At 52.9% G+C, this 18,104-nt stretch overlaps 1 non-coding gene across 1 annotated transcript; it reads left to right on the forward strand.

Moving 5' to 3' along the window:
- Positions 1–17,558: 17,558 nt before the first annotated feature.
- On the forward strand, positions 17,559–17,640 carry Trnas-gcu. The gene has a single exon. It is a non-coding gene; the product is annotated as a tRNA-Ser (tRNA).
- The last annotated feature ends 464 nt before the right edge of the window (positions 17,641–18,104 follow it).

Below are 18,104 nucleotides of genomic sequence, written 5' to 3' on the forward strand. Positions count from 1 at the left end.
CTGCGAAATTCCCACTCACTAAATGGAGCATTGTAAGATTCTGGGTGGTTGGTACGAAACGAAAGGCTCCGACGTTCCATCCGCTCTTTAATGGGGCGGAAGGCCTGGGGGCAATTCGCAGAAGCGGAACTCATAGCAAAATTCTCTGCTAAGCGATTTGCAATGACGTCGGAGTCGGTACAAACGGCTCCATTCAGTGAGAGCGCAGGGACGCTGGCAGGGGTCCGATAGCCGTATACGCGTCGAATCTTGGCCCAGACCTGCGAGGGAGTGACATGGAGGCCAATGGTGGACACATACCGCTCCCAGCACTCCTTCTTGCCTTGGCGGATAAGGAGGCGGGCCCGCGCACGCAGCCGTTTGAAGGCGATAAGGTGGTCGAGGGAGGGATGTCGCTTGTGACGCTGGAGCGCCCGCCGGCGATCTTTAATCGCTTCAGCGATCTCAGGCGACCACCAAGGCACAGCCTTCCGCCGAGGGGACCCACAGGAATGGGGAATGGCAGATTCGGCGGCAGTAACGATGCCGGTGGTGACCGATTGAACCACCGCATCAATGTCATCGGTAGCGAGATGCTCAAAAGCGGCAGTGGAGGAGAACAAGTCCCAGTCAGCCTTATTCATAGCCCATCTGCTAGGGCGCCCAGAAGAGTGGCGCTGTGGTAGTGACAAAATGATCGGAAAATGGCCACTACCACACAGGTCGTCATGCACACTCCAATGGACAGACAGTAAGAGGCTGTGGCTACAAATTGAAAGGTCAATGGCGGAGTAGGTGCCATGCGCCACACTGAAGTGTGTGAAGGCACCATCATTTAACAGCGAGAGATCGAGCTGCGACAATAAATGCTCAACGATGGCGCCTCGACCTGTTGCCACTGACCCACCCCACAGAGGGTTATGGACGTTGAAGTCGCCCAATAGCAAGAAAGGTGGCGGCAATTGGGCGACCAGTGCAGCCAGGACATGCTGCGAGACATCACCATCCGGTGGAATGTAAAGACTGCAGACGGTAACAGCCTGTGGCGTCCACACGCGTACAGCGACAGCCTCTAAAGGCGTCTGGAGAGGGACAGACTCGCTGTGCAGAGTGTGAAGAACATATATGCAGACGCCACCAGACACCCTTTCATAAGCTGCTCGGTTCTGATAATAACCCCGATAGCCACGGAGGGCGGGGGTTCGCATTGCTGGAAACCAAGTTTCCTGGAGAGCAATGCAGAAGAAAGGGTGAAGGCTGATAAGTTGGCGGAGCTCAGCTAGATGGTGGAAGAAACCGCTGCAGTTCCACTGGAGGATGGTGTTGTCCATGGCTGGGAAAGGCGTGACGGGACTGGGAAGGCAGATTACGCCGCTGGGTCACCTGCTGCCTCCAAGTGAGCACCTGTGCCAGTGCTTTCCATGGCGTCGGAGGGACTGGCGAGATCGAGGTCCTCAGCGGACGCCAGGATCTCCACCTCGTCCTCAGACGCAGAGTTTGAAGGTTGCGGTGGGACAGGTGCCACCGCAATGTCAGGATGCTTGGGAGCCTTTTTCTTCAACGGCTTCGCACGCTGTGCCTTGGGAGGGTCTGGCTGGGAGGGCCCCACTGGGTCAGTCTCAGGGACGGACGACGACCGTGAAGCCCTATGACCAGCGACCGGTTGTTGTTTCAAAACTTTGCGGGTGTCCGCTTTGACACTGGGCAAAGCCTGGGAAGGGAGGGCCCCAAGGGACCCCTTCCTGGCTAGAGTAGCCAAAGAAGCCCTACGCTTCTCCGGCTGGGAAGGGGGGACGAATGTCCCCGATGGTTGGGGTGGTGTTGCTCCTGGAGTAGATGGAGCAACAGTGGGCGAAGTGCCCCCCACAACCAAGGGGGCCGGTTCATTGAGACATAGCTGAGAGGCAACAGTACGTGACGACACGGGAGAGGATCGGACTGCTTGTGCAGCAGCGGCATAGGTGGATGTCATGGGCACGGGATGTAGCCGCTCGTATTTCCGCCTTGCCTCGGTGTAGGTCAGGCGGTCCAGGGTCTTATATTCCATTATCTTCCTTTCCTTCTGGAAGATCCGACAGTCCGGTGAGCAGGGGGAATGGTGTTCTCCACAGTTAACACAAATGGGAGGCGGAGCACATGGAGTATCAGGATGCGAAGGACGTCCGCAATCCCGACACGTGATGCTGGAAGTACAGCGAGATGACATGTGCCCAAACTTCCAGCATTTAAAACATCGCATCGGAGGAGGGATATATGGTTTCACATCACAACGGTAAACCATCACCTTAACCTTTTCGGGTAAGACATCACCCTCAAAGGCCAAGATGAAGGCACCGGTGGCTACCTGATTATCCCTCGGACCCCGATGGACGCGCCGGACGAAGTGAACACCTCGTCGTTCGAGGTTGGCGCGTAATTCATCGTCGGACTGCAGAAGAAGATCCCTGTGGAATATAATACCCTGGACCATGTTGAAACTCTTATGCGGCGTGATGGTAACTGAAACATTCCCCAACTGGGCAGAGGATGCCGTTTTGATGAGCACAGAGCCAGAGCGCATCTTGGACAAGCCCTCCACCTCCCCGAACTTGTCCTCTAAATGCTCCACAAAAAACTGGGGCTTGGTCGACACGAACGATTCTCCATCAACCCGCGTACACACAAGGTACCGGGGTGAATATTCGCCACTGCCTTCTTTAGCAAGACGTTCCTCCCATGGAGTAGCTAGGGAGGGAAACGATCTCTGATCCAATTTCTTCCCGTTGAGGTTAGACCTCGATCGCTTAGAGACTGCTGGTGGAGGCCCACCAGCGATAGATGATGTACCACGCTTCATTGCGGGTCATCTGCCCTGATGCCACCTACTCCGACCAAGGGCCCTCCCCACGGGCACCACCCAGCCACAGCAAAGGCCACCTGGCAGGATGGCCATTGCCGGGAGTCCTGATGTCCCAGGGAGATGGGCATCTACTCCTTGGCATACGTGGGGAGTGAACGGCGCAGGCATCAGTAGAGCGATCCCTGTGTTGTCAGGGGGCTACAACCAAGGGGGTACATGGCGGCCCCACCACAACGGACTGGCTACCGTGCTGGATGTTAGGTGACATGTGGTCCATGGGCGTCGTCAGTGCAGAAAATGGCCCTGCACAGTGCTTGGCAGAAAGTGCACGCAGGGGCGCGTCGATGCCCAAGAGATGGAGAGCGGGCAAGACTGCAATGCAACGACGAATAAGATGGCGAAAGTTCTCAACACAACATGGACACAATGCACCAAGTAAGGCGCCCTTCCCCAATCGGCTCGCTCTTCGGAAAAATTTTGAGATATGGAGGTCAAACCCGACAGGGGACCATCACATAAGGCCGAAACGTTTGAGACTCCTTTTAGTCGCCTCTTACGACAGGCAGGAATACCGCGGCCTATTCTAACCCGCGAACCCGCAGGGGGGGAACGACACAGGGGAAGTGGTCGCTTGAATAGGTGTCAGAAAGGACATACCACTCGAACCGATGGGCAAGAGTGGTAGAACAGATCGAGAGGTCCAAGTGGGAGTAGGTATGAGTAGAGTCTAAGAGGAAAGTCGGGGCGCCGGTATTGAGGCAGAAAAGATTGATATGGTTGAAGACATCTGCCAAGAGTGAGCCTCTTGGACAGGATGCAGGAGAGCCCCAAAGGGGATGATGGGCATTGAAGTCGCCAAACAATAAGAACGGCGGGGGAAGCTGAACGATCAGGTGCATCATGTCAGCCCGACTAACAGCAGATGACGGTGGAGTGTAATTGGTACAAACCGAAAAAGGTTGGTTGGTTGGGTTAAAGATTAAAGGGACCAAACTACAAAGGTCATCGGTCCCTTGTTTCATAAAAACACAGAGCACAGGGAAACTATCCACCAGTCAAGCGAAGCACTAAAAGAAAACCTCCAGGGGAAGAAAAGCCCCATGGTCCATTGTAAGACAACACGGAAAACAGAGCACAGCAACAAGAACAACATAGAGAACAAAGGCAGAAGGAACCAAAGCTGCACAGCAGAGGACTGTGGCTGGCTGATCACGAAAATAATAGGATGAGCCAGCCACACTGCAACACGTTAAAACCTCCAGCCCAACAGCGTAGGGTGGAGTCGAATTACAACACAAAACTAATTAAAAGAGACAGCTCAAAAGAGGGTGATGTTACAAAAGTTAAATGGACCTATAAAAGCCACTTGCGCGAATAAAACTTGAAACCCCATCTGCCATAGAGACATTGTCACCTAAAAGAGATGATAAAGCACCCTGGAGATTAAAAGTTCGCCTGAGGGCGGTGAAAAGAGGACAGTCCAACAACATATGGGCCACCATCATATGCGCACCACAGCGACAATGAGGGGGGTCCTCTCGACGCAGCAGATGACCATGCGTCAGCCAAGAGTGGCCAATACGGAGCCTACACAGAACAACAGAATCCCTGCGACAGGCCCGCATGGAGGAACCCCACACAGTCGTTGTCTCCTTTACCTGCCGCAGCTTGTTGGGTGCAGACAGAGTGCGCCATTCGTCTTCCCACAACCCAAAGACCCGACAGTGCAAAACGGTTCTGAGATCATTTTCCGGGAGGCCGATCTCCAACGGCAGTTTGCGGGTAGCCTCTTTGGCTAACTTGTCGGCGAGTTCGTTTCCCGCGATCCCAACGTGTCCCGGGGTCCATATGAACACCACCGAACGACCACACTCTTCAAGAGCGTGGATGGACCCCTGGATGGCACCAACAATGGGATGGCGTGGGTAGCACTGGTCAAGAGCCTGCAGACTACTGAGCGAGTCACTGCAAATGACGAAGGACTCTCCAGTGCTGGTACGAATATGCTCAAGGGCACGAAAAATGGCTGTCAGTTCTGCGGTGTAAACACTGCAGCCTTCTGGCAAGGAGCGCTGGTCGACATAGTCCGCATGAGCATAAGCGTACCCCACACGGCCATCAACCATCGAGCCATCGGTATAGATAACCCCCAAGACATGGTATGCGCCTAGGAGCGCAAGGAATTGGCGGCGCAAGACTGCAGGAGGAACTGAATCTTTCGGCCATCGGGAAAGTTCCAGCCAAAGCTGCGGCCGACGAATACACCAAGGTGGTGTATGTGGGCGGACCTGGAAAGCAGATGGAAGAGGCAAACACTCGAGTTCACTAAGGAGCGACCAAACACGGATCCCAAGTGTATGGCCCGATCGTGGCCGCTGGTGTGGGATATGGACTGCCGCATTTTCGAAAAGGAGACGATAGTTAGGGTGACGGGGCGAACAACGGACGTGGGCAGCATAGTTGGCTAACAGTTGTTGACGCCGAATACGAAGTGGAGGAACCCCAGCCTCAGCAAGGAGGCTATGAACAGGACTGGTGCGAAATGCTCCTGTCGCCTGTCGAACCCCACAGTGGTGAACGGGACCCAGCAGTTGCAACGCTGAGGGCGATGCTGAGCCATACGCCACACTCCCATAATCCATTCGGGACAGCACAAGGGTTTTGTAGAGCTGCAGCAGCGTGTTACGGTCTGCACCCCAAGTTGTGTTGCTTAGGCAGCGGAGGGCCTTCAGATGCTGCCAGCACTGACGCTTGAGCTGACGAATATGTGGAAGCCAAGTAAGCCGGGCATCGAACAGCAATCCCAGAAAACGATAAGTGTCAACAACCCCGAGCATGGCATCCTGAAGATAGAGCTCAGGGTGGGGATGGACAGTACGACGCCGACAAAAGTGCATAACACAGGTCTTCGCAGGAGAAAATTGAAACCCATGGGCTAGGGCCCACGCCTGCGCCTTGTGTATGGCTCCCTGCAACCTACGTTCTGCAACACCAATGGTGGAGGAGCTGAAAAAGATGCAGAAATCGTCAGCATATTACGTGGGTGAGACAGACGACCCTACTGCTGCTGCAAGGCCATTAATGACCACAAGGAAAAGGGGCACGCTCAATACAGAGCCCTGTGGAACGCCGTTGTCCTGGATATGAAGTGAACTATGGGATGTGCCAATTAAAACGCGGAATGTCCGAATAGATAAAAAATTCTGAATAAAAATGGGGAGAGAGCCCTGGAGACCACACCCGTGCAACATGGCGAGAATATGGTGCCGCCACGTCGTGTCATATGCTCTGGAGAGATCGAAAAAGACGAAGACGAGATGTTGGCGCCTGGAAAAAGCAGTGCGGATTGCAGACTCAAGAAAGACCAAAGTATCGGCAGTGGAACGGCCCTGACGGAAGCCGCTCTGGCACGGAGCCAGAAGACCCCGAGTCTCGAGTAGCCAACACAGCCATCGACTAACCATGCGTTCCAAGAGCTTACACAGAGTATTTGTCAAGCTGATGGGCCGATAGCTATCCACATTTAGTGGGTCCTTACCAGGCTTCAGCACCGGAATGACGGTACTCTCCCGCCACTGCGACGGAAAGACACCATCGCCCCATATGCGGTTGAAGACGGCAAGAACACACCGCTGACAGTCCGGGGAAAGGTGTTTGAGCATCTGATTGTGGATGCCATCTGGCCCAGAGGCTGTATCGGGGCACTGTGCCAGGGCGCACTGCAGTTCCCACAAACTAAATGGGGCGTTATACGCCTCAGGGTGGCGAGAAGCAAAAGAAAGCCGTTTGCCTTCCTCCCGGCGTTGGAGCGCGCGAAACGCGGGCGGGTAATTTCCGGACGCAGAGGCCCGAACATAGTGCTGAGCGAAGTGCTCGGCGATTGCATCGGCATCGGTGGATACCGCCCCGTTGATGGTGAGCCCTGCGACACCTGTAGAGTGCTGCAATCCAAAGATGCGCCGAATCTTCATCCACACCTGGGAGGGTGAAGTACGGGAACCAATGGTGGAAACGTACCGCTCCCAGCATTCCTGTTCCCGCCTTTTGATGAGCCGCCGTGCCTGAGCACGGAGGCATTTGAAAAAAGTGAGGTTCTCCAAAGACGGGTGCCGCTTATGTCGCTGAAGAGCACGCCGACGTTCTTTAATGGCTTCAGCGACCTCTGGAGACCACCAAGGCACTGACTTTCGCCGGGGGCACCCTAATGTACGAGGAATGGTACGTTCCACAGCGGAAGCAATCGCTGCAGTCAGTGTCTCAACCACCACATCGATGGTACCGTGGGGGAGAGTAGTAGTAGAGGGGTGTTGGGGGCGCACGACAGCAAGGTCTTCAGCGCCCGTGCAGTATCATAGTTAGATGGGTGTCAAAAAAAAAACCCCTCAGAACATTGACATAAAATGGAACATAAAACACGGGGAGGAATCATTGAAAAAATGTGCTCACCCACACCGAAGCGTGGGATGAAGCAGGGCGTCAGCAGTAAAACATGGACAACACAGGAAGAAAATGGGAGAGGGAGCGAAAACAATGTAGCAGATGGAAGTGGCTGGCTGACCGCAAGGAAAAAAAGGGGAGGAGTCAGCCACTCTGCAACACACTAAAACCTCCAGCCTAAAAGTTTAGGCCAGAGTCCAGACACATCACAGAACTTAAAAACCCTTGACACACACGTCTCATCGTCAGCTAAAACACAAGGCAGATCCCCAGCAACTTGTGCTTCTGCCCTTGCATCACGGTATAAAAGGCAGTCTGTTAAAATGTGCCGGACAGAGATGTGCACACCACAAGCGTCACAAAACGGAGGATCCTCCCGCCGTAATAAATAGCTATGCGTCACAGGACAGTGCCCAATCCGCAGACGTGTGAGGGCCACCTCTTCCCGCCTGAGCAACCGGCAGGAGGAACGCCACGGCCGAGTGGTTGACTTTACCGACCGCAGTTTATTGGCCGACACCGCCAGCCATTCGTCCTCCCACAACTCCATGCACTTCCTGTGGAGTGCAGCGATGACTGACTGCAAGGGGATAGGACACTGGACCACATCATGCTCTCTGCAGGCCTCCTTGGCAGCCCGATCAGCCTGTTCATTGCCCCATATGCCGACATGACCAGGCACCCAGCAGAAGGATACCTCTTTACCCCGCTGTTGGAGCAAGTACAGTTGGCTATGTATCAGCTGGACCATCTCTTCAGTCGGGTACAGGTTCTGCAGCGATTGTAAGGCACTAAGAGAATCGGAACAGAGAAGAAATCGATCGCCCCGAACACGATGCATCTGCTCCAGTGCCGTCAGGATCGCGTGGAGCTCCGCTGCGAAAACGGTATATTCAGCAGGGAGGCGAATCCGGGTAACATGGTCAGGGAACACCACAGAACAGCCAAGGAAATTCTCCTGTTTGGAGCCATCAGTGTAAACCACAGTGAAACCGTGATGCACATCTAAAATGTTAAAAAAAAGTGACTGGAATGTAAAATCTGGCGTGCAATCCTTCTTAAAACGAGTCAAATCTAAAATAAGTTTGGGTCTACGGAGGAGCCAAGGTGGAGATCTGCTCCAACCGCGACGTAAAACACGAAGACCAGCCATAGACATTGCAGCGAGGCAATCCTGTGCGCGAATCCCATAGGGCTGCGTCGCACGTTGCCGGTTATGAAATAACCGTGCCAGAGGAGGCTGAGCAACGGTATGGTATGCAGGTGTGTACGGTGTGGACAAAGTTTTATACGCCTGGCGTACCATAAGTAGCCGTCGCCGCATATGAAGTGGCGGTTCACCAGCCTCTACACAGAGGCTTGGTATGGGGCTAGTTCGGAATGCCCCAGTGGCCAACCGCAGCCCTTCATGGTGGACAACGTCCAAAATCTTTAAGTACGAAGGCCTCGCAGACCCATACACCGTGCACCCATAATCGAGCCGAGATCGCACAAACGCCCTGTAAAAATGGAGCAGACAAGTCCTGTCAGCTCCCCATGTACTGTGGCTAAGACATTTTAAAATGCTTAAAGCCTGAAGCGACCGCCGTTTCAGGTCTTTAAGATGAGGTAACCACGTGAGCCTCGAGTCAAAAATGAGCCCCATAAATCTCACCGTGTCTTTAAAAGAAAGAATAGTGTCCCTCAAGCGCAACTCAGGAAAGGTGAAAATCGAACGAGAACGGTGAAAAAGAACACATACAGACTTCTCGGTGGAAAACTTAAATCCACTCTTCAGCGCCCAGTCATCCAAACGCCTAATCCTAAGTTGCAACTGACGAGTTGTTGTTGCAAGGCTTGAAGAAGAGCAGAACAAAGAGAAATCATCCACAAACAAAGAACACTGGACAGGACTTTTCACCATGGACATAATGCGATTAATAGCGATGGCAAACAGAGTCACACTTAAAACGCTACCCTGAGGGCCGCCGTTCTCCTGCTCAAAGCGATCAGACAGGACGTCACCAATTCGGTATCTAAAATATCGTGGCGAGAGGAAAGACTGAATAAAAAGAGGAAGACAACCACGAAAACCCCATTCGTGAAGCTGCTCCAGGATGAGACGCCGCCAAGTGGTATCGTAGGCCTTCTCAATGTCGGAAAATACACCTATAAGGTGATGACGGCGTAGGAAAGCTTGTTGGATAGCCGCCTCCAGGAGGGCAAGGTTATCGAAGGTGGAACGAAACCTCCTGAAACCACACTGATAGCGACTAAGTAGTTGCCGGGATTCTAACATCCAGACAAGGCGGCGGTTGACCATCCGCTCCAAGGTCTTCCCTTTGCAACTAGTGAGGGCAATACTACGGTAGCTACTTGGGCTCGAGCGGTCTTTCCCAGGTTTTAAAAAAGGGATTAAAACTGCCTCACGCCACGCGTCAGGAAAGTGACCCGACGCCCAAATGGCATTAAAAAGTGCGAGGAGGATTTCTTTGTTGCGCATTGTGAGGTGCCATAGCATACTGTAATGGATCCTGTCGTGACCAGGGGAAGTGTCACGAGCTCCAGACAATGCAGAATCCAGCTCACACATAGAAAAAGGGCAGTTGTAAACTTCATGAGAGGTGGGCTGGAAGTTCAGACTACACCTCTCAGCAACCGCTCTATGGCGCTGGAAACCTGGATCCTGACTGGTTGTGGCAGTAACTGTCGCAAAATATGCTGCCATAGTTTGGGCAATGTCTCGCGGATCTGTGTGGAGAGTGCCGTTATTCATTACAGCAGCTATGGGGCACCTCCCTCCTCTGCCAGAAATTCTCCTAATGGTCTCCCACACAATGGAACTTTTGGTGGAACGATTAATGGTGTTCACGAACGTTTGCCACGACCTCTTCTTGCTCTCACGAATAATGCGGCGACATCTCGCCCTCGCCACCCGAAAGGCTGCAAGATTCTCAGCAGTCGGCCTACACTTGAACCGCCGCAGAGCCGCACGACTGGTCCTGATTGCAGAGCGGCATTCGTCACTCCACCAAGGCACAGGTGGCCTTTTCCGGTGGCCTGTGGACTGTGGAATGGATGCCGCAGCGGCATGGTGGACCGTTTTGGTAATATGATCCACCCACACCTCAACATTCGCACAGTGTTCGAAATGGGCCAACTGGCTATAAAGTGTCAAGTCAGCTCCACTGAGTACCCATCGTGGTGGTCTCCTTTCGGGGCCCACGCCATCTGGCAGGTGAATCCAGATTGGGAAATGATCACTGCCGTGCAAGTCAGCGACCACTTCCCAGTGAGCACTAGCGGCAAGAGCTGGAGAGCAAAGCGAGAGATCAATGGCAAAAAACGACCCAGTCGCCGTGCAGAAATGAGTACTCTGTCCTCCATTGAGCAAGTAGGCACAGGATGACAGGAGAAGCCTCTCAATTGCTCTACCCCTGGGACAGGTAATTGCAGAGCCCCAAAGCACATTGTGGGCATTAAAATCACCACAAATAATGAATGGCTGGGGGAGCTGTGTAAGAAGGTCGGTGAGGGCCGCTTCATCAAGAGCATCATGTGGGGGCAAGTAAAGTGAACATACAGTCAATGGATGACGCACGTGCACGGACACAGTGACGGCCTGTAGAGTCGTCGTAAGTGAGAGAGGCGAGGAATGGTAGTCCGTCCTGACGAAAATACCGACGCCTCCTCTAGCTCTCTCTCCACGCAGGTCATCCTTTTTGTGGAGTGTATAGCCTCGTATCTCAGGGGAGTATGATGGATGGAAATACGTCTCCTGGAGACAGAGACACAGTGGTCTACCCTGAGAAAGTAAACGAAGTTCCTCCACATGCGTCCTGAACCCTTGCAAGTTCCACTGGAGTATGGGAGCCATCTATTTTGGGGGTAGAACCTTCATCCTGTCTCTCCGACGGGGCGGGGAGACCGCAGCAGGTGGAGGGGCAGGCGTGGGACGAGATGATTGCCCCACACATACATCGTACTCCATCAACTCTGGGGAAGAGTCAGATGAAGCCTCGCGTAAAACAACATCCGCATGGTCAGATGGTTTACCACGGGATTTGACCCGTTGCTGCTGCTGCACAGTAGCTTTCTGTGGCTTGGTGGACTTTGGGGGAGCGGATGTGGGAGTGGTAAGTGGCGCACTGGGCTTGGGGACAACCTCAGCTGTTGGAGGTGCGAGGGGCTGGACCAAGTCCGCCACTGTACTTTTGTCTGCCGTTCGAGTAGGTGCTACTGGCTCTGGAACACTGGCTGCGTTGCAAGTGCACTGACAGCTACAGGTGTTAGTGCCAACACTCACCACCTCAGTCTGCGTCGAGGCATCGACTTTTGGAGTAGGCTTCTGTACCGGGGATGCAAAAGATGTAGCAAATGTGGGAGGTTGCATCGACTTATAAATCTTCTTGGCCTCACCATAGGGGATACGCTTGGTTGTTTTTATTTCCTGGACCTTGCGTTCCTCTAAAAATATGCGGCAGTCCCTACTCCAAACAGGGTGGTTCCCAGAGCAATTAAGACATTTAGCCGGAGACGAGCAACCAACTCCTTCATGAGCAGCCTGACCACAGTTTCCACAAGTCGCATCGCCTTTACAGCCTAAGGTGGTATGCCCAAAACGCTGGCATTTGAAACAGCGCATTGGGGCCGGGAAATAAGGCCTCACACTAAGGCAAAGGAAACCAGCTTTAACATGTTCAGGAAGTGTTGTGCTACTGAAGGTCAGAATAAAGGAGTCGGATTTGACAAGAGTGCCATCAACCCTCTTCATGATGTGTTGGACATCAACGATACCTTCCGGAGCCCACTCACGTTGCAGTTCTTCCTTCGGAATATCAGCTAGATCCCAGCATGTCACAACACCCTTGCTATAGTTCAAGGTGCTGTGCAGTTCGGCGTCTATGGCATACTCTCCAAGGCATTTAGCAGATTGGAGGTTAGTTGCTTGCTGGGAAGTGGAAGTTTCCACTAGCAAGGTCCCATTACGTAAGCGCTTCACCGATTTTAAGGAGCCACAGATTCCCTCCAATCCCTTTTGTATATATAAGGGCGAAACCTTCTCGAAACTACCCTCCTTCCGTTTCACAATCAGAAACACATTCGGATTACCAGAATGCATTCTGTTACCTAAGACAGGACTTTTCAAAGAAGCGCCGGAGTCAGGGGGACTGACTGCACGGGCCCTCTTAAGAGACTGGGTGTTAGAACCTTCCAGCGGCCCACCCTTTCCGCTGGGAGGAAGAAAAGAGAATTTCGAAGGATCCATCTCGGTCCCACGAGCAGCTAGGGAACTAGAAGTCCACCTAGACAGAGCCCCGCGTGCCTAGGTAAGCCTTATACAACTGAGGTGCGGCAGGTTCCCCAGAGGTTGCCCGCTATCGACTGTTCCACCTCAACAGCCATGCATCTCATCAGCGCGCAGCACACCTTGAGATTGAGGGTTTTTTTATAGAGGTTTATTCCATCCTCGCGATCCGGGCGGTCAAGCCAAGATCCCCATTCCCTGAGACACACAACATTCCACCGCCGCGCCGCACGGTGGTCGTTGAAGTATGCTGAGAGGTTACGGTGACAGGGGACTGGCGGCGCTTACCAGTCCCCAGCTCAGGAACCCCGGGGTCGCCAAGCCCGTACCCAGCAAACGAATGCTGAGCCCCTGGGGGCTGCTATGGCAAAGAGGGTAACGCATAAAACACTGCCCTGGGGGACACCGTTCTCTTGCTCAAAGCGATCAGACAGAGTGTTACCAACGCGGGTCGGAAAAAACCGCTGAGACAGGAAAGACCGAATGAAAATAGGGAGGCGGCCACGAAAGCCCCATTGATGCAGTTGTGCAAGAATACAGTGTCTCCAAGTAGTATCATATGCCTTACTGATATCAAAGAAGATACCGATACAGTGATGCTGACGGAGGAAAGCCTGCTGAATAGCCGCCTCGAGGAGGGTCAGGTTGTCGACTGTGGATCGAAATTTTCGGAATCCACACTGAAAGCGGCTAAGGAGCTGTCTGGTCTCTAGCAGCCAGACCAGACGACGGTTAACCATCCGTTCCAGGGTCTTTCCGACACAGCTTGTCAAGGCGATACTACGATAACTACTGGGACATGTGCGGTCCTGTCCTGGTTTGAGGAGAGGGATGAGGATTGCCTCCCTCCACGAGGTTGGGAACACTCCCGTGTGCCATATGAGATTAAAACATTCAAGGAGGATTTCCTTTGACGCCGCTGGAAGATGTCTAAGCATGGAGTACCGGATGCGGTCGTAACCTGGGGCAGTGTCAGAAGTCTCAGTAAGAGCCGACTCAAGTTCCCACATGGAGAAAGGGGAGTTGTAGGCCTCAGAACCGTTCGACCGAAAGTTCAAATTCGCTCTTTCGACAGTCGCACGGTAGCGACGAAACGCTGGATCCTGGGTTGCAGTGGCAGTACTTTGTGCAAAATGCTCTGCCAGCGACTGAGCTATGGCGCTGGGTGTCGTTTGGAGGCATCCCTGGTTCAGGACTGCAGCTATTGGTAAACGGCTGCGTTTACCGGAAATCCTCCGGATGGCTTCCCATACCTTCGTGGAACAAGTGGAACGGGTGATGGAGTCCAGAAACTCCTGCCATGACCTTTTCTTGCTCTCTTTAATGACACGGCGTGCCCTGGCTCTCGCGATACGAAAGGCGGTAAGATTGACCGTTGTTGGGCGGCATTTAAATCGGCGAAGAGCCGCACGCCTGTCACGGATGGCTGAACGGCACTCTTCTGTCCACCAAGGCACAAGGCGCCGCTTAAGAGTGCCAGAAGACTGTGGTATGGACAGGTCAGCAGCATGGTGGATCACAAGCGTGATGTGATCCACCCATTCCTGTACGCTGGTGTGGCGGTCAAAGACAGCCAACCGAGTGAACAGTGGCCAATTAGCCCTGCCAATCATCCACGATGGTGGACGCTGCTCCAGCAATACACCATCCAGGAGATGAATGCGGATAGGGAAGTGATCGCTGGAATGTAGGTCGTCAATGACCTCCCAGTGAACGGAGTCAGTGAGGGTTGGAGAGCAGAAAGATAGGACAATGGCTGAGAATGACCCCGTAGCACTAGAGAAATGAGTCGGAGTACCTGTGTTGAGGATGCACAACACTTGAGATGTTAGGAGGCCCTCCAAAATTCGACCTCGAGCGCAAAGAGAAGTGGAGCCCCACAGGACATGATGGGCATTGAAGTCTCCCAAGAGGAGAAATGGGCAGGGGAGTTGGTCGATAAGGTTTGTGAGAGCCTCTAAGTTCACTGCATCCGGAGGGGGTAAATAAAGGGAGCAAACGGTAAGCCTCCGACCGGAATAAATTGCAACTGCAACTGTTTGCAGGTCAGTATCCAGGGGGAGAGCAGAGGAGTGGTGGTCATTATCGACAAACACGGCGACTCCGCCTTTGGCCCTGTCTCCAGTCAGGTCATCTTTGCGATACAACCTATAGCCCCTGAGTACAGGAGCATCAGATTGTTTGAGATGTGTTTCCTGTAAACACAAGCACAGGGGGCGTTGCTGTGCTAGGAGGTGCAGTTCCTCCACATGTGCCCGGAATCCATTCATGTTCCACTGAATAATGGGAGCCATCTATCAGGGCGGGAGTACCTTCAGTCGCACTTTCTGTCGGGGAGGAGAGCCCACAACAGGTGGAGGCTCAGTTTTGGGGCGAGACGATTGCCCCAGTCTGACATCTACCTCCATCGCCTCAGAAGAGGAGTCGAGAGAGACGTCAGAGAGAATGACATCCACATCAGCAGACTGTAGAACTTCAGTCTCCTTTAGTGGGCGAGTCTTCACCTTTGTCTTTGGCTTCGATTTTCTGGCCTGAGGTGGCATTGGAGCCAAAACCTCAGAAGCAGTAGGGGGTGTACCAGCACTAGGCAGTACGCAAGACTGGACCCGGGAAGGGGCAGGAAGTTCCATGATGTCAGCTACCATAGCCTGGTCAGAAGGCCGGGAGGGAGCAGCAGGCTTCACAGGAATGGCAGCAGCACATGTACACTGACAAACGCAGGTGCTAGTGCTGACAGTAGCAACCTCCGTTTGGGTAGCGGCATCGGTTTTCAAGACAGGCTGTTTCAGAACGGAAGAAAAGGAGGCAGCGAACGTGGGCGGCTGCATGGACTTTTAGATTTTCTTTGCCTCACCATACGGGATGCGTTTAGTGGTTTTAAGTTCCTGGATCTTCCGTTCCTCAAGGAAAACTCTGCATTCCCTACTCCACACAGGGTGATCCCCAGAGCAGTTCACACACTTGGGAGGAGAGGAGCAATCAACTCCCTCATGAGCGGCTTTACCACATTTCCCACAAGTGGCTTCCCCTTTACAGCCGAGAGTAGTGTGGCCAAAGTGTTGGCATTTAAAACACCGCATGGGGTTGGGGTAATAAGGCCGTACACTGAGACGTAGGAAACCTGCCTTCACATGCTCTGGCAATTTGGTGCTGTTAAATGTAAGAATAAATGAGTCAGTTTTTATGAGAGCACCATCCACCCGTTTCATAACGTGTTGCACGTCCACAATTCCTTCCCGGGACCATTCAGACTTCAGTTCGTCTTGGGGAATGTCGACGAGATCTCTGCAAGTCACAACACCCTTGCTGTAGTTCAAGGTGTTGTGAAAGTCAGTCTCTATCGCAAACTCCCCAAGAAAGTGTGCCTTCTGAAGGTTCTGGACTTGCTGGAAGCTAGATGTTTCAACCAGCAAGGTGCCATTGCGCAGGCGCTTTACAGACTTTAACGTGCCAGCAATACCCTCTAAGCCCTTCTGTATATAAAATGGCGAAACTTTTTCAAAACTCCCATCTTTTCTTTTAATTATGAGAAACACATTCTGAGAAGCAGAATGCGTTCTGTTACTAGTACCGGAATCAGGAGGACTGGCTACACGAGCCCTCTTGTTAGATTGGGTGTTAGAACCTACCAGCGGCCCACCCTTTCCGCTGGGAGGAAAAGAAAAGTTCGAGGGTTCCATCTCGATCCCACGAGCAGCTAGGGAACTAAAGGTCTGCTCAGACAGAGCCCCGCATGCCTGAGTAAGCCCTATACAACTGGGGTGTGGCAGGTGCCCCAGAGGTTGCCCGCTTGCGACTGTTCCACCTCAACAGCCATGCATCTCATAGGCGCGGAGCACACCGGAAGATTGAGGGTTTTTTTATAGAGGCTTGTTCCATCCTCGCGATCCGGGCGGCCAAGCCAAGATCCCCATTCCCTGAGAGACACAACATTCCACCGCCGCGCCGCACGGTGGTCGCTGAAGTGTACTCAGAGCTTACGGTGACGGGGGACAGGTGGCGCTTACCAGTCCCCAGCTCAGGAACCCCGGGGTCGCCAAGCCCGTACCCAGCAAATGAATGCTGAGCCCCTGGGGGCACGCCAAGACGATCAAGTGTGTCAAGGTCTTAGGGCACACAGGACTGATGGTGCACCACGTAAGGTGTCCTTCCCCAAAAGGCTCGTACTTCTGTGGAATTTGGAAAAATGGAGGTCAAACCCTAATGGGGACCATCACATTAAGGCCAAAACGTTTGAGACTCCTTTTAGTCGCCTCTTACGACAGGCAGGAATACCGCGGGCCTATTCTTACCCCGGACCTGCAGGGGGGGCAGAAGCTGTATGTTGGCGCGCCTTCTCGACACGGTCACCAGGCGAAACGGGCTCTTGATATGCGCCAGCTAATGCTTCCCGTCCGCGACACCCTGTCAGAAACTATCACAGCAAGTCGAGCGCAATTACATGCTGCCCAACCCCGAAAGCGCGGCAACTCGCGGGAGCGTCACACAACACACCTGCTCCACCGCCCTACCCCAGCCAGACTCCCCTCTGCTCGCGCTCCACGCGACAGAGTTAACACTACCAAAGATCCTGAACACTTTGGTTCTCCATACGACCTATCGATGTATTCGTTCGATAGCATAGTTTTCCCTAGGCCAGACCCAGCGTATAAATACAAATAATATTCTCAAAACAAACCAATTATACATCGACATAAATGCATATATATACAAATAGTAAAATAGTTACAATATACGAAGACACAGAAATGTTATAACTTCAGGTAACAAAATAAGGAAGAAAAAATTGCAGTGCAATAGATGGAAGTAGGAGGATATGCATTTCCGGCGTTACAGGATATCGACGTGGACGGATGCTGTCATTAAATGATTCGCGAGTGGGAGCTTGGTCGGCTGCACTGCAGCTGGGCATTAGACGTTAACACCGGCCAAGTACGATGTTTTGAATGCATTTTCGAATCGACAAATGTCTTCTTTCCGCAAGCACTCGCCAAAGACACAGCTGCAGTAGCAGCAGACGAGGTGACCGAGTGGTTAAGGCGTTGGATTGCTACTCCAATGTGCTCAGCACGCGTGGGTTCGAATCCCATCCTCGTCGAAGAGTTTTACGTAATGCACGCGTTTGCGGTCACTCCTTCTCCGTGCGAAACGCCACTCAGTAGTAACAACGACGCGTGTACGTGGCAGATAGCGTGTGTATGAAATACGAGACAAAACTGCCTACCAGATGAAAGCGCACAACATTCCATAGCGTATGCCCTTCGAATTAAACATCATTTCGAGATCTACAAACCAATCAACTTTCGGCTGCAGCTAAGAGTATGTTGGTATTTGCGAACGACGAGTTATTTATATTTAAGTGCATATCTGTCGCAGTAATTTTAACGTATCGAGCCTATAATAATCCATCTGTAGCCCAAACACCAAGCTCCATCGCAAACAGCAGGACAATCTTGGGCTAGGGGGCACGTCAAACCCTTGCAAGCAATATCAGTGTAGCGTATCGAGCTGTACGCTTCGTTGCAGTAAGTCGCGGCTCCGCCTGCGCAGCGCGCGCGCTCG

This window comes from Schistocerca americana, chromosome 2, assembly GCF_021461395.2.
Source record: "Schistocerca americana isolate TAMUIC-IGC-003095 chromosome 2, iqSchAmer2.1, whole genome shotgun sequence".
Taxonomy (NCBI): Eukaryota; Metazoa; Arthropoda; class Insecta; order Orthoptera; family Acrididae; genus Schistocerca; species Schistocerca americana.